The sequence below is a fragment of the Narcine bancroftii genome, chromosome 1 (genome assembly GCF_036971445.1).
Source record: "Narcine bancroftii isolate sNarBan1 chromosome 1, sNarBan1.hap1, whole genome shotgun sequence".
NCBI classification, from domain to species: domain Eukaryota; kingdom Metazoa; phylum Chordata; class Chondrichthyes; order Torpediniformes; family Narcinidae; genus Narcine; species Narcine bancroftii.
The window spans coordinates 90,058,238-90,072,041 of NC_091469.1; the positions used below are offsets into that span (position 1 = coordinate 90,058,238).

The 13,804-nt window shown below is 37.5% G+C and overlaps 1 long non-coding RNA gene across 1 annotated transcript; it reads right to left on the reverse strand.

The window, feature by feature from the left end:
• Positions 1 to 250: 250 nt before the first annotated feature.
• LOC138739850 (uncharacterized) lies at positions 251 to 13,712 on the reverse strand. Its single transcript, XR_011342522.1, has 4 exons — positions 13,526 to 13,712; positions 5,645 to 5,685; positions 4,870 to 5,104; positions 251 to 841 (listed from the first exon to the last, which is right to left on the reverse strand). It is a non-coding gene; the product is annotated as an uncharacterized lncRNA (long non-coding RNA).
• Positions 13,713 to 13,804: the final 92 nt, after the last annotated feature.

The window sequence follows — 13,804 nt, forward strand, 5'->3', positions numbered from 1 at the left end:
TTTTTAGAGGTATCACTTTCTATTGTAATACAAAGATGTGTAGGTTAATAACATCAGCACACTTGCAATATCCAAAGGGAAATCTTGGAAGTTAATGCCTGGTCTAATTTTGTGATAGACAGGTTTACTGATAGAAATGGCCATGAACTCTTTTAAGCAAGGACACAACACTTTTTAATGCATGATTTGTGCATAAAATAAATAGACACAAATGGATCTTATTTCTAAACATATTTTAATTGTGCAAAGAAACAGAAGGGAATAAAATGGTTTAAGTTGTTCAGTAAACATTAAGAATTATTGACTCTTGGTAACTTTATACCATTCATAATGGAACTACCATTTGATCTTTTCATTGATATCTCCTCAAACTGTTCCAATACACCAAAAACGCAAGCCCAATGTATGGATTTAATGAACAATGTCCAAGAACCACCCTCTCTGAAATCCCTTTGCTGAAAAAGTGATTTCTAGCCAACGTTCTGGAGATCATCTTTGTTCTGATTACGTTTTATGGTGGTTCAACCAATCAAAACTCTATTGCAGGCTTATTTAAACAAGAAAATTAGATGATAAACTAGTCTTCTGATATATTAAGACAGACAAGCCAGTCAACCTGATAGCAATGGGGGCCAAATTATTGGAAAGATCCTTGAGTGATCAGCATTGAGAAATGTGCAAGTTATTCAAGGAGATACAGCATGGAAGATTATGTTTGACTAAATTAGTTGAAGGCTTAGACACTCAAGGAGGGTCACAGAGATTTGGAAGATTTTACATCAAATTTTAGCAAGTCTCCATGCAAGGCAGATTGACCAATGAAAGCGATAGCTGATTGAATCTGTGGGGAAAAAAAAATTACAAGATGAGTTAAAATTAATTCAGTCTCAGTAAACAAAAGGTAATTGTGAATCTGAATTTTAGTGACCATTGGGCTGCAAAAATATACAATCCTGCTGAGTTCAGAATCCCCTGAATTTCATGATAAATTTGAATTATTTTAGTGCCATTGTAGTGGTTATAGTTTGGTAGTCCACTAATGAGATCAAAATTGGTAATGTGGTCTATCAGTTACCGATCAACCGGTGGGCTTACTAGATGGACAATTGTGATTCAGCCTAGGGATGGGTTACATTATTATTTGGAGTGGACGAAGGAAGCAATGAATCACTGGAAAATAGTAGTGCACTGAGAAGTGTGGTGGAACAGGCAGATCTTGAAGTGTGTCTCCAAAACTCTTGAAGGTAATAGGGTTGGTAGTTAAAGATGACAAATTTGGTCAAGGCACAAAATGCAACAGCCAGAGGTCATGTTTAAACTTTACTCAGCTAGATTTAAAAAAAACACAATGCCGGAGAAACTTAGAAGATCAAACAGTTTACTTTATATAGCAAAGACAAAGATACATAACCATTTTTTTTCCGGCTTGAGCACTTCATCAAGGTGTGAGCAAAATGTTGGCAAATGCCTAAACGAAATGGTGTGGGGTGAGAGGGGGAGGGGAGGTGCACAATCCCTAAGGCAGGAGGTAATACGTGTATTAGGGAAGAAGGGAATATCAGCAAACAAAGGAAGGGGGAAGCCTCTGTAAGGGTTAAAATGCAAGTTACAAACAAATTCTGAAAGCAGCCAGTAGATATTTAAAATTTTATTTTTTTAAAATGTAAATATGCATCGCTGTAACAGGCCAATTTGGCCCCTATGAATCTGTGCCGCTCAATTTACAGCCCATTAGCCTACACCTTGTTACGTTTTTGAAGGGGGCGAGGAAACCAGAACCCTCAGAGAAATCCCATGCAGACAGTGGAAGAACATAAAAAGATAGCGCAAGATTCAAACCCAGGACCGGTCCCAATCATTGACACTGTAAAAGCGTTGTGCTAACTGCTATGCCAACCATGCTGCCCAAATGTTGATGTTGATATAGTTTATGCTGTCTCCTGGTAACATCTTGCTTCAAGTTTATCTCTCTCTCTGTGTGCTTGAGATAAACAGTCAGTTTTGATTTCCTTTGTTCTATGAAATGGAAGGAAGTAGTTTTGTTCCAACAACTTTTATTGATCATTTAATCATTTGTTTAATCACTGTTTTAATAGCATATAACAAATTTTTTAATGGCTTGTGATAATGTAGTATCTGATATAATGTTTTTATGAACAGTGGAACACTCAACTCAAATTTAGAATGGACTTATTTGAATGAGTCGTAGACAACAACATTCTAATTCCTGCAAGTGACTATAAAGGAAAATAGTCGCAACAATTAGTCAATAAAAGATGGAATTTAAGACAATAAAAAATTGGAAATTAGATTTGGAATTTAGACTGATTTGATTAGGTTCTGTTTAAAGGATTTTGAAGAAAGAGGTACAAACATCAAAGCATTACCAAGGCCATGAAGAAGAAGTAAGCCTTACTAAAGGATTCCTCTGTGTGTTTATTGCAAGTTAGAGCACAGTCTGAAGAAACTGGTGCTTACCCTTTGAGGATTGTTTTGGTTTTGGAGCTATTGTTGTGAATGTTTGATGTGTGAGTGTGACGATCGGTTGTATGAATAACATGGCAGTCGTCAAAGGGAAGGCTACCCCTAAGGAGCTATGTGTTGAGAAGATGAATAAAATGGAACTTAAAGAAGAATTTCAAAGGCAGTAATTGGATACAAGTGGAAACAAAGCGACTCTTCAAACAAGATTGAATGAAGAAATAGAAAAGCAGAAGGTTTCTGCTGCTGGGGAAAGCAGCCTTTGGAAGTGTTTGAAAGTGTGCCACAAGATGGTGATGTGGAGGATGGGCAATCCAAAATGGAGACAAAGTCAGATATTCAGGCAACATCTGACATGCAAGATGAAATAGGACAAAAGGATAGTGTGTCAAATGCTGGAAGCAGGTTTAGTAATCTCCAGTGTTTCAAATATTGCATTTATATGTGTAAAGGTTCAGGCTGAAGTGGCAGATCTTGAAGTAGAAAAATAAATGCTTCAAGTTAGACTAGACTTAGAAAAGGGGAGGAGCAGATAGGAAAAACACAGGTGCAGCTACAGAGAGAAGAGGTGCTGAAATGGGAGGAGCTATGAAGAGAAGAAAAGCAGCTGCGAATGGAAAAGGAGCTGCAGGAGGAGCAGCTAATAAGGGAGGTGTGATGCGCTGTTAGCCACACAAGGTAAAGACTGTACAACAGGCTAATCCACAAAGAGCCAGGCTGGCTGTAGTTGCAGTAACTCTGAGTGAGCTTCAGGAGGCCGGCGCAGGCTTATATCCCGGAGGGTGATTGGCACCCGACTGGGTGGGGCTTGATCCCTTCAGGATGACTGATTGACAGCCAGACAGGTGTTGTCCTGTCCCCTTACCTTCCTGCAGTAGGCCGGTGGTGTACCACCATAGGAGGAAGGACAGCTAAAAAGGCAAAAGGAGCTACTGGAACTGGATAAAAGAATTGTTGTTAATCAGGCCAAGTCGAAGCCACTAGAAGGCTTAGAGGCATGTGGTGCTCGAAGTAAATTATCTAAAGCATCTAATGCTTTGGAGTCACATTTTGAGGAAGGACAACAGAGAAAGAAAATGTTTGCTACCAAGCCTGAGCCAATGCTACAGTCACAAGATGTGTTTGGTCCTGAAGTTGACAGGCTAAGGCATGATGGTGCCAAATCTAAAACTGCATTAATAATCCTATCAGACAGAAATGTGAGCCTAATGCTGCCTTCTGAAGCAGAATGTCATCTCTGCTCCTGGCAGGTCATCAAAATCCGGGTGAATAAAGTAACTATCTCGCAGGCTTGAGAAGGGAAGATGGATTGGCTGCATCATTAATTCAATTACAGACATTCTTTTCTCTTCCCAAGAGAAAAATTCCAGTTTTTGATGGTGACCCACTTCAACTCCAAACGTTTATGAAAAACTTTGAATCCAGTATTGAAATTAAGTGTCAAAGCATGGAAGGTTGTTTATATTCTTTTCAGCAGTTCCAGAGAGGACAACCACAAAATCTTGTAAAGAGTTGCCAGCATATTGGTCCCAAACGAAGGATTCAAACAGGCTATGTTTTTACTTAAGAAGCATTTTGGCAATGAGCATAAAATTTGATCCAAGGTACCCCACATTTTAATCATACAGATTATATTGTATTAACATTATATTATTTTATTATTAAAAAAAAGGAAACTCTAAACCCTCTACAAAGGAAGAAGCAGTTTGGCCAAAAAAAAATTGAAAGCAGAATTCTCACTCTGATAAGAATTACCTCTATTATTCAACATTTCTACCTTCATAACAAATAAAAGATTATAAAAGTAATTCAAAAAGAGTCCACACAGTGTTTTAACATTTAAATTCAAATCTTAAATTGACCATCTAATCTTCTCTAAGTTTAAACATGACATGACATCACATAGCCATTGAGCATAATTATGCAGGTAATGACCCTCCATCTGAGCAATACCACCTGCCTGGCCATAAGAGAAATAAAAGCATATACATGTAGCTCAGATGTTGTTAACATTATGTCACTCTCTCCAACAATACCAAATAAAGCAGTTAAGGGATGTAGTTTAAAATTAACTTTAAAAGTGCAGAGAAAGTTTAATATACTTTGATCCAATATTTCTTAAGACTCTGACATGTCCGGAACATCTGAATTGATGAAGCATCTCCACTGTTGCATTTATCATGAGGACATACATCCATATAAAAATGTGATAGTTTGACTTTGGATATGTGAGCCCTATGGACTACTTTAAATTGTAGGAGAGAGTGGGAGGCACATAAAGAAGAGGTTTTAACCAAATTGAAAATTGCATTCCAAGTTTCTTCAGGAATTAAAAACAGTAGGTGTGGTGATACACCACTAGACTACAGTAGGGGAAATACTGTGTACCTGCAGGAAGAGCACTGGAGGACAAGGCAACACTTGGTCGGCTGCCAATCACCCTCTGGGATATAAGCTACATCCGGCTCCTCGAGGTCAGTGTCAGAGCCAGCACAGCTACTCTCACAGCCAGCTCTGTGGAAGTTTGTGTGGAATAAAGCCTGAAGAACAGACATTACATTTGTGTCTTCTTTTCTGCTCGATAGTGCATCACAGTAGGTCCTGTTCCCAAGATTTTCTCATTCTGAACAACATATCATAAATGTTAGATATTGAACCATGATAGAAAGATTGTAAAGTTAAAAATTATATCAATTAAATTCTTTTCAGTCCTCTTAGGAAATATATGTAGTTGAGATCGTAAAAAAAATCTCAACTCTTACAAGGTCCTAATTTGACCAATACATCAATAGGTGTCTTAATTAGATTCCATGGAGAACCTGTCATCATTACTGCAAACATTGCAGCAATGTTCCATCAGGTGAAAACACCGAATGAAGACTGTTACTTGTTACATTTCCTTTGGTGGCCTGACAGAGACCACAATCAGAATGTGGTAGAATATAAAATGACAGTGCATCTATTTGGAGAAATTTCATCACCAAGTTGTGCAAATTTTCTCCTTAGGCAGTGTGCTGAGGACAATATGGAAAATTTAGCTCTCAAACGCCAGGAATAACTTCTATGTGGATGACTATCTTACTTCTGCAACTACAGTAAAGGAAGCACTAGCTCTTTTGAATGAGTTAAGAACAATCTGTTTCAAAGAAGGTATTTTACTTACCAAAGTGTCAAGTTACAGTCGTTAGGTATTGGCTGCCATACCTAAAAAAGTAAGGGCAAGAGAAATGAAGAATTTGGACTTAGACCATGACAACCTTCCTGTTGTTACATTGTCATGTTTTTAAGTTCAATTTGAATGATTGGCCTCTCACAAGAAGGGGCATTCTATCAACAGTCAGTTTGATATATGATCCTCTAGGTCGGAATGTTGGCATAGTTGTCCTGACTGCCAACACGATCCTGAAAAATCTGTGTAGGAAGAAGATTGGTTGGGATGATGAGATATCAGAACCCATTTTACAAAACTGGACATGTTGGATACAGGATCCTCCTAAGCTGGAAGGCTTCAAGGTTGACAGATGCTTCAAACCCACACATTTTGGAACTGTAATGTGGTGCACACAATAATCACATCAACATGATGGAGTGATTAAATAGCTTTAATTACCAAAAAACTTGAGCATTACTGATACACTACTTATTCAATCCCACCCCATTTAACACTGAACGTATTAGTAACCACACATACACAAGACACTAAAAACATACACAATAAAAGGAAGAAACATATGGGAGGATTTGGTGTGTTTGTCATGCCACAGCGGCCAGACCATAGGCTGTTTCAATTTCTTGACTTTGCCTGGTAGGGGTGAGTTGGACCCCCCTTGCCCCCCTCCCAAGCAATGGCGTGAAAAGTATATTTTTCAACTTCTGAAAACTTTTTACGTGTGCTGTTAACAAATACATGACACAATTCATTGCTGTGAAAACAATGTTTAATGTTCAAAAAAAGTATTGAATTTAATATTTGCAGATTCATTTTAGCATTTATTTTATCCTTGATAGTGGAAATGTAAATGTGAATTTACTGAACTACGTTATTTTTCCCTGTATCAATCCTTGATAATGTTTACATGTGCTGACAATACGTAGAGAACACAGTTGATAGCTTGTGAAACAATGTTTAACCTTTTCCCCAAAAAGCATTTATTTAATGTTTGTAGTTTAATTTTAGCATTTATATTATGTCCATTTGTCACCACTCTAGCTAACAAATTATTATATAAGGCATTTATCCAACCAATAAAGAGTGGACCAAACCTAAAGTGTTCCAAAACCTTAAACAAATAATGCCACTCAACCCAGTCAAAAGCCTTTTCAGCATCCAAGACCACTATGAAAGGTTGGTTATGTTCGTTTTTAGATGTATTAATAAATGTAATTAATTTAACAATGTTATCCATTGAGTAATGATTTTTAAGAAAACTTGCCTGATCTACATGAATCAATTATAGCAAATATTTCACAATTCTATTTGCCAACACTTTAGCAACAATTTTTAAATTTACATTTAACAGAGAAATCGGTCTATATGATGCTACTTTCAAAGGATCTCTATCTTTTTTGGAATAACTGTAATCAAGGCTCGAGAAAAAGACTCTAGAAGAGAAGATGTTAATACTTGTTAAAATATTGGAAGTAATAAATCTTAAAATTCCTTATAAAACTCCAAAGTAAATCCAGGTGTTTTTTTCCATTAGGCATGGTTTGTAATACCTCTTTAATTTCCCAATCAGTATCTAGATCACTCAAAAACAGAAGGTCTAACTCAGCCAAAAATGATTCTACTCGATCAGTATCTTATTCAATCCCTGAAGTATATAAATCATGATAAAAAGAACAAAATTCATCATTAATCTCCTGAGATTTAACCCTTGAACCTTTCCTTGCTGAATTTATCATCCTAGAAACTTGTTCTGTCTTCAATTGCCAAGCTAATACTTTATGAGCTCCTTCTCCCAACACATAATAGCATTGTTTAGATATTTGAATCAACTTTTCATACTGGTATGTCTGTAAAGTATGATAGCACATTTTCAAATTAGATAACCATATCTTCTTTTCTTCCATTACATATCTCTGCAGATCTTTCTCCAAAACCTTGATCTATTACTCAAATTTATGACTATCTGCCAAATATTTCTTCTTAAATTTAGTAGTATAACTAATAATTTATCCCCTTAAATATGCTTTCAATGCATCCCATAATGTAAACTTACTCTGCACTGAGTTCTCATTCAACTGCATAAAAAACATAATTGGATCCGTTATAAAAGAGACAAACTCGGGTCACTTTAACAATGCTAGATTGAACCTCCACCTATAGCTAGATTGTACCATATCAGAACTAGTGCAAGACATTAATAAAAGTGAATGATCATAAAACGTTTGACTTTTATATTCAACATTAATTATTCTCCCCTGTAATTGAGCTGATATTTTTAAAAAAATCAATTCTAGAAAAAGATTCATGTCTTGGCAATAAAATAGGAAATCTTTCTCTGTCGGATTTAGTCTTCTCCAAATTTCTACCAAATTCAAATATTTCATAACCTCTACCAAACATTCCACCATCTTAGTTTTTTTTAAAGATTTTGGAGATTTGTCCAACAAAGGATCCAAACAACAATTAAATTCTCCTCCCAATAAAATATCATCATTCGCTTGATTCAAACTCATAAAAATCTCAGTAATAAACTGTTCATCATCCATATTAGGAGTGTAAACATTTAAAAATATCCAAGCTTCAGAGAAAATTTTACAATTAACCATCAGTACCTTACACTTCTTCTCTGAAATTGATTCCAATATAAAAGGCAATGTTTTATGAATTAAAATTGCAACTCCACAGGCCTTAGAATTAAAAGAAGATGTAATAACCTTTCCAACCCTATCCCTTTTTAGTTTTAAATCTTATTTTTCAGTCAAATGGGTTTCTTGTAAAAAAAACTATATCCACTTTCATTTTCTTAATTTAAGCCAAAACATTCTTTCTTTTTATTGGATTATTCAAACCTTTAACATTAAAGTAGCAAAATTCAAACTAGACATATTAATAACTACAATCCACGCACGTCGCACAAAATACAGTATTAGAATAAAGGCTCCTGAAAAAAAAAATCAAAAAAAATAAAACTCCTTTATGTAAAAAAAACTTTTAAAAAATCTAAAGCAAAAATACCCCCCCCCAAAAAAAAACTGCTAAAGCATTACCTCTCTCTATTAACCGGGTGTGGTCAATACCACCAGTGTCTGACGACTTCAGAAACAGCCAGGTCATCCTTCTCCCCCTGACCAGACTTCACAGTAACTAAATATATAGGTGATTCAGGTGAAATTTGAGGACCCTCCTGCAAATCCATCATTTGTCCAGTTTCCAGCTTTTTGTTCCTCTTTCCATTCCCAGTCTCACCAAAGGTGTTGTTAAAAAATCTTGAGTCAGCTTATAATCTGGCAAAGAATTAGCAAAAGTTAATGCATCTTGCACCTTTTGAAAGAATTGTGACTGATATTGCCCATAAAATACCTTCAACATTGCAGGATATTGAAAGGCGAATTTGTACCCTTCTTCCACCACACTGCCTTAGCTGGGTTAAATTCCTTACATCTCTGAATAACCTCTTTGCTTAAATCTGCATTAAAAAAAACCCTATTACCCTGAATCATTATAGGGCTCTGAGTCATATGGGCCTGTTGAATTGCCAAATGTAAAATAATTTCCTGATCTTGATATCTAAGACATCTAATCAATACTGCTCTCAGAGATTGACCTGGAAAAGGTTTCTTTCTTCAGTCCCCAACATATCTGAATCCAATCCTTAAAAAAATTTGTAGGATTCACTCCTTCAATACCCTCCGGGAGACCCAGTATTTTATTATTATTTTGATTACTCTGGTTCTCCAATGAATCAATTTTCTGCAAAAAGTCTCTCTTCTCAACTTGCCATCCAATAAACGGCTCTTCAATTTGATAAACTCTGTCTTCAACATTCTTAATTCTCTCTTGGACTATATCAACAGCAGCTAGACACTTGTTAACATCCATTTTCATCAAAGTAATTTCTCCTGACATATCAGATATTTTTACGTTAATGTCAGCAAACAGTTCATCAATACTATGAGAACTGTTTGACATATATTTCATCATATTATCATTTTGTTTTGTCAGTTCTTCAAATATTGTCACTATATCAGGTCCTGGTGATGGACTCATTAAAACTGGTGAAGGATCCAAAAAAAAAGTATTAAGTCTGATATCTTAGTATTAATTACTTTTCTTTTTTGTTAGTATTTTAATCGGTTATGTTTTTGTTTTTTTTTTGTAAGTGGGTTTTTTTTTCACATATATTATTAACTTTATTAATTCTTCACTCTATTTTGGGGGGGGAAGGGGGGGTTGGACTAATTTGAGTTGGGTTATTAATGTGTAATAATTATTGGGGAGGGTATAGTTTATTTAGATTACTGATACTGTATTGTAATTTTATTATTTTATTCTTAATTTTTTTTAATGTAATCCTATATGTTATTCATGTTATAAAATCTTAAATAAAGTTTAAAAAAAAACTGGTGAAGGACCTAACATAAGGAGAAGGTGTCTTAATGTTCTGAGCCTACCTTCAATCGCATTGGCAGCAGCTATTAATAATTCTTGATCTTCTTCATCCAAAAATTCAATTGTTCTTCTTCTTCCTCTTCAGGCACGAAGACCTCCTCCCTGGCCACCTGGCTGCGGGTCTGGATCCCCCTCCATGCCGGGCCCCCCTGCTGTCCAGATCTGGTAGAGGATCTCGCACATGCGTGTAATTGCATGCATGCCCATCGTGCTGACTGCGCAATAGCAGGCCTCCATTGACGATGCATCATTGCGGGCCAGCTCACCCAAAGGTGTGCTGACGCACTCAAACTCATGTCCCAAGGCTCCTCCGCACTCCTCAATGCCTCAAGCTGCGCACATCGCGGCATCCCCATGGACGTCCTGGACTGGCACAAGTGAAGTTGCACCGGCGCCATCTTCCACCACTCCTTGCACAGAGGACACTGATGCCTCCCCCATCCTAGCCGGAGATGTATGTTGTGTCTTCAGCTCCATTGAAAATTGATCCTGAAGCTTCTTCTGTCCGGTAGACCCAACTTATTCCATTTTTTCCAAGACTTTAAAGTACAGTTTTCGGATTGTAGTGTTTCACCTTTCTTCACTTATTTCATCTTCAGAAACTAAGAATCTTTCCCCAATTATTCACAATCTTCTTCAGTCCAATAAATTCGGGTTTTATACAGTCCAGTTAGGGAGAGGTGATTTCACATGTCTTCGTCCTATGCCATTTTGCCACACCCCCACTTTCTCAACATTATCAAAGAGTATTCATGTTTTCTGTTCACCATCTCCTGCACAGACATGACCACCACCACGATCATCAGGACCTTGTATTCTATTTTCGCCCTGTTCAGGTATCCGAGCTATATTCATAGTGACCAGGGCTCATCATTTGTGAGCAAAGAGCTACATCAGTACCAGCTTCTAAGGGGCAGTGCCTCAAGCAGGACAAATAACTACCATCCCTGGGGGAATGGACAAGATGAAAAAGAGAACACGACTGTATGGAAGGCTGTGAATTGGCTCTCCTGTCCAAAAGCCTTCCAGACTCACACTGGCAAAAAGTCCTACCACAGTGTTCCTCTCTATGTTTGCTTCTCTGCATGGTGACCAACACAATTTCTCACGAGCTTATGTTTACATTCCAGAGGAAATCCATGTCTTGGACAATTCTCCTGCCTTGGCTGATGGCACCATGGCCAGTCCTGCTGAGAAAACACCCTGATCGAGAGGGTGCACCTGTTGCACACCAACCCAATGTATGCCTACATAGCAGACCCTGACAGCAGAGAGGACACCGTCTCGATCAGAGACCTAACACCCGCCAAAACTGAGATTCCGATGCCTCAAGTGTGCCAGGAACTACCGAGTACCCAACTCAGGTTCCTGGAGGACACAGCTCGGGAAGTGGTCCAATCCACCCCATGACCTGAGCCGGAGCCCACTGACCCTATACCACCCAGGGAGTCCAGGAGGTTCAGGAAGCCCAAAATCCTCCAGTACTGCTGCACTTGAACAGAATGACTAGACCTGCTGACAGACTTATCTTGTAAATATTTGTAAAGTATAAAGTTTTTTTTTATATGAATGATCTCTGTTTTTCACCCACAGGCTCTATTCTGAAGGAAGGGGTGAATGCAGTGAACTGGAATTCAGTGTCTGTGTATTGTTCAGATGGCCAGTTCCTCCCCTGGCTCCACCCTCACCTACTCCCAATATCAATCCTGGTTTTCTCACCTTAACTCAGATTCACCTGAGGACTATTGAGTATACTGGCCATTGATTGTAAGCTATTAAAAATGTGTTTGTACTTCTCACTTGTGTCTGAGTGCATTCAGATGCATTATGTGCAGTTAACAATCCTGCTGACCTGGCTTTCCGAAGTTTGAATGCCAAGTCTTTTTGAAAAATGAAATGGGGGCAGCAGGGCCTCAATTTCTTCTACAGCCTCAAAAAGCATGGCCTCAAAATCCTGATAAATTAAAATATATTTTACTGGAAGATCCTGAAATCAAAAGTAAGACTGCAAATGCTGTTCAGATAATATCAGTTACTACTTAATACATTACTTCTCATCCTGACATTGTTTGAAAAGAGCAACAGCATGGATGCTCAGATTTAAAAGAGTATTTCTGAATCGTAGCAAACAGAACAAACAAACAAGCGATGTTCCTGTTCAATTTCAATCGGATAACATCCATCAAGGAGATCTACCACAAAAAAAAATGGTGATCCTGATACTCAAGAAAAGGTAAAGAAATGATTGATGTGAGATGGTAATAATCTGCTTTTGTAAAAATTAGAAGCTTGGTGATGAAATTTCAAATCTGAAAAAAGGAAATTAATGGCATAGGCCATTCAGGGCTTTGAAATTCCTGGTTGATAGGAAAGATTGTTGATATCATCCAGGACAAAAGAGAACATGTATATCAAGTTTAGATTATGACTAAAACTGTCTTTCTGAACAACCGTTACCAAAATCTGTCTTTTACTAGAAGCAGAAAGTTTTGATGATTGACTTTCACTTTCTCTTGAAATTTAACCTATAATACTATGCTGAACTATGTTTGATTTTTTATTTATTATAGTAATTATTATTATTATTTTGCCATAATAATTTGGGGCCAGTATAGAAGGGGTTAAAAAGCAAGTTGCAAACAAATTCTGCAAGCTGCCAATAGATGTTGACATTTTTCATGCTGTTTCGTAATAACATCTTGCTTCAAAGTTATAGCGATCTCTCTCTCTTTCTCTCTCTCTCTCTCTCTCTCTCTCTCTCTCTCTCTCTCTCTCTCTATCTATCTATCTCTTTCTCTCTTTCTCTCTCTCTCTCTCTGCGTATATGAGATAAACTATCACTTTTGATTTTCTTTGTTCTACGAAATGGAAGGAATTAGCTTTGTTCTGATCATTTTTATTGACCGTTCAATTATTTAATTGTTTAATCACAGCTTTAGTACAATAGAAGCATGTTTTTTTAAAGACTTGTAATAATGTAGTAACTTATATAATGTTTAATAAACTGTGGGAAATTCAATTCAACTTTAGTACAGATTTCTTTGAATGAGTCATAGACAATGTCAACATTCTAATTTCTGCAAGTGACTATAAAGGAAAATAGTTACAACAGGCTCTGTGAATGGAGAGGGAAGGGGTGGGGAGATGGAGGAATGAGGGCAGAAGAATGGAGAAAAGATGGAGTATGGAGATTACGCTAGCAGGAACAAGGGAAGTTTATATCAATGCCATCTGGTTGGAGAGTGCCCATACAGAAAATAAGCTGTTGGTCCTCCAATTTATGGGTGATCTTTGTTTGACAGACATGTTAGTATGGGAGTGGAGTGCAGAATTGAAATGGATGGCCACTGGGAAACCCCTGTCATTAGGCCTTTTCACACTACTGTGAACAGGTGGATAAACCAAGAAATTTCATCAGTTACCTACCTAGGAATCCCGTAGTATGAGAAGGTCAGACCAGGCAGGGCCAGTCAAAATCGACCATAATCCAAGACCTAGGTCAGGGGTAGCCTCCAAGCCTGGCCAAAGTTACCTGTCAATCCCTTTCCAGTAATCCAAGACCTAGGTCAGGGGTAGCCTCCAAGCCTGGCCAAAGTTACCTGCCAATCCCTTTCCAGCCATGTGAATCAACAAATGGCTTACCAGGAAGCTTTGTGACATCAGCGCCTGCATGCAGGCAATCAAAATAAAGAATTATACCACAGA